Below are 3678 nucleotides of genomic sequence, written 5' to 3'. Positions count from 1 at the left end.
AAGTATCATTCAATTTTTAAATCAGGAATTTACAGTCCACACATTCATTCTCTACCGTTTGGTCCCTGAGCGGGGTAACGGAGCCAATCCCGGCCGGCAATCGGGTGAAGGCAGGGTACACCCTGGACAGGTCGCCAATCCATTGCAGGGCTAACACATAGACAAACAACCACACACACGCACATGCACTCCTATGGGCAATTTAGAGACACCAATCAACCTAAGCTGCATGTCTTTGGACTGTGGGAGGAAGCCGGAGTACCCGGAGAGAACCCACGCAAGCACGGTGGCACAGTGGTTAGCGCCGTTGCCTCACAGCGAGAAGGTTCCAGGTTCGGGCCCCACCTGGGACCTTTCTGTGTGGAGTTTGCATGTTCTCCCCGTGCTATAAAACAATGTTTGGTCTAATTTTAGGTTTATATTTTTGTGTCCTATGGGAGGGTGGGAATGATTTCTGCAGAGCTGGATAAGATTTGAACCACTGGGTAGGTCTAAATAATTTTATTACCAGTGTATTACACATGCAAAACCATTTGCTGTTAATATGATCTGATCTGGATCCTTGAATCATCAACATTTTGCTTGGTCTTCCTTAATACCCTTCAGTTAACAGACAAAACAGACATGTTATGCTGATCTTATAAAATGCTTACCAACTTTGAGAAGGATCCTTGAATCATGAAAGTTATGTGCTTACATTTTAAATTCTGAAGCCTGGTTCCCGTGAGACCAACATACTGTAAAGAGTCAAGGTGGAGTGACTGAAATGAGGCCTTTACTCTGTTAAAGAAAATTTCTTTGAACTTGTTAATGTTGAGTCGACCATTGAAATGACCCTGAAATCAGGCCAAGCAAAACACATTGATACAGTGCCTTGCGAAAGTATTCAGCCCCCTTGAACTTTGCGACCTTTTGCCACATTTCAGGCTTCAAACATAAAGATATAAAACTGTAATTTTTTGTGAAGAATCAACAACAAGTGGGACACAATCATGAAGTGGAACGAAATTTATTGGATATTTCAAACTTTTTTAACAAATAAAAAACTAAAAAATTGGGCGTGCAAAATTTATTCAGCCCCCTTAAGTTAATACTTTGTAGCGCCACCTTTTGCTGCGATTACAGCTGTAAGTCGCTTGGGGTATGTCTCTATCAGTTTTGCACATCGAGAGACTGAAATTTTTGCCCATGCCTCCTTGCAAAACAGCTCGAGCTCAGTGAGGTTGGATGGAGAGCATTTGTGAACAGCAGTTTTCAGTTCTTTCCACAGATTCACGATTGGATTCAGGTCTGGACTTTGACTTGGCCATTCTAACACCTGGATATGTTTATTTGTGAACCATTCCATTGTAGATTTTGCTTTATGTTTTGAATCATTGTCTTGTTGGAAGACAAATCTCCATCCCAGTCTCAGGTCTTTTGCAGACTCCATCAGGTTTCCATCCAGAATGGTCCTGTATTTGGCTCCATCCATCTTCCCATCAATTTTAACCATCTTCCCTGTCCCGGCTGAAGAAAAGCAGGCCCAAACCATGATGCTGCCACCACCATGTTTGACAGTGGGGATGGTGTGTTCAGGGTGATGAGCTGTGTTGCTTTTACGCCAAACATAACGTTTTGCATTGTTGCCAAAAAGTTCGATTTTGGTTTCATCTGACCAGAGCACCTTCTTCCACATGTTTGGTGTGTCTCCCAGGTGGCTTGTGGCAAACTTTAAACAACACTTTTTATGGATATCTTTAAGAAATGGCTTTCTTCTTGCCACTCTTCCATAAAGGCCAGATTTGTGCAGTATACGACTGATTGTTGTCCTATGGACAGAGTCTCCCACCTCAGCTGTAGATCTCTGCAGTTCATCCAGAGTGATCATGGGCCTCTTGGCTGCATCTCTGATCAGTCTTCTCCTTGTATGAGCTGAAAGTTTAGAGGGACGGCCAGGTCTTGGTAGATTTGCAGTGGTCTGATACTCCTTCCATTTCAATATTATCACTTGCACAGTGCTCCTTGGGATGTTTAAAGCTTGGGAAATCTTTTTGTATCCAAATCCGGCTTTAAACTTCTCCACAACAGTATCTCGGACCTGCCTGGTGTGTTCCTTGTTCTTCATGATGCTCTCTGCGCTTTAAACAGACCTCTGAGACTATCACAGTGCAGGTGCATTTATACGGAGACTTGATTACACACAGGTGGATTCTATTTATCATCATTAGTCATTTAGGTCAACATTGGATCATTCAGAGATCCTCACTGAACTTCTGGAGAGAGTTTGCTGCACTGAAAGTAAAGGGGCTGAATAATTTTGCACGCCCAATTATTCAGTTTTTTATTTGTTAAAAAAGTTTGAAATATCCAATAAATTTCGTTCCACTTCATGATTGTGTCCCACTTGTTGTTGATTCTTCACAAAAAATTACAGTTTTATATCTTTATGTTTGAAGCCTGAAATGTGGCAAAAGGTCGCAAAGTTCAAGGGGGCCGAATACTTTCGCAAGGCACTGTAAAAATTACTGCAGGTAGTGCAATGTAGGCCTAACTTCACAAAGGTTTATTCAGCTACTGTACAATGCTGACAAAATACTAAAGTACAGCTAAAGCTTATATATGTAAGGCTCCTGACAAAGGATCTCCCAGTTCTCCCAGGTCATTTTTCACAGAAACACCTTTTTATATTACAGTCCACACCACCTTACTGCACCAGGGAGAGTTTCAGTTGCTCCCCTTAGGAGACCGTAATTTTATTACTTGACCCGGCTACACATACACCATGTTTATATCAAAAGCAACACACAAAAGACATCAGGACAGGGCTGAGTCATTAGCATTTCACTAACAAAGATAGGTGTTTTTATAGTAATAATACATTTGGACTAGGATTATATTTACATACCCAAACTTAGATTCAAGACAGTTCACAATAGTAGCTGTTGATTCCTGCTACATTTGTATTAATGAAAAAAGGGATTTTGTATTTCCATAAGTGGGGTAAAACTATGGAGTAATTTAAGTGTTGACATAAAAATAGTAATAGAATTGACCAATTTAAATATAAATATAAAGGTATGTGTCAAGCAAGACATATGCATAATCAGGCTAAATGATTAATTAGATGGAATATTGTGAGTGGGGTATATGAATGTTAACACCTTGTAATAATTCTTTAGTACACTGATATAGAGGAAAATTGATAAGGAAGGTAATTGTGTAGGAGTGTTGACACTGTTATAATTTTTTGTTTGTTTGTTGGGTGTGGTAGAAGAGAGTTGTTTACTGCTCGATAACCAATAATGATGGGGTAGGGCTGGATAAATCTTACTTCTTCCTCCTCCATTCAAGCATGTACTGGGTGCAGGCAAATTGAGGAAGGACAGGGAATACTCCAACTTTAATAATAAAGAGGCTGACGGGTGTTGGTATTCAACCCCTGGTTCGCGGACCTCTGAGGCCGACAGACGGCGGTCCGTTGTATTTCAGCCTGAGGAAAAGGAAAACAGGTATTTAAAAAGCTTAAAGAGGACAGAACCGGCCCAGGAAGACATCTATAAGCATCAGAATGTCAGATGCCTAGATTAAACAGACAGCTTGTTGACTCTGAAGAAAGAGGTGCATTACTTGATAATTCTAATGTGTTAAATATGGAGAAGAGCCTCAATAACATAGAGCAGAGACTTGGTAAGGTAA

The 3678-nt window shown here is 40.7% G+C and overlaps 1 protein-coding gene across 1 annotated transcript in view; it reads left to right on the top strand.

The window, feature by feature from the left end:
- The window catches only part of LOC109953391 (trypsin-1-like), a 15121-nt gene that overhangs the window by 6651 nt on the left and 4792 nt on the right, over positions 1 to 3678 (top strand). The gene's annotated exons all lie outside the window — the stretch shown is intronic.

The sequence above is a fragment of the Monopterus albus genome, unplaced genomic scaffold (assembly GCF_001952655.1).
Source record: "Monopterus albus unplaced genomic scaffold, M_albus_1.0 scaffold654.1, whole genome shotgun sequence".
Lineage (NCBI taxonomy): Eukaryota > Metazoa > Chordata > Actinopteri > Synbranchiformes > Synbranchidae > Monopterus > Monopterus albus.
Note: the sequence above shows the minus strand (reverse complement) of the source record. Positions and strands in the feature narration are given on the sequence as shown.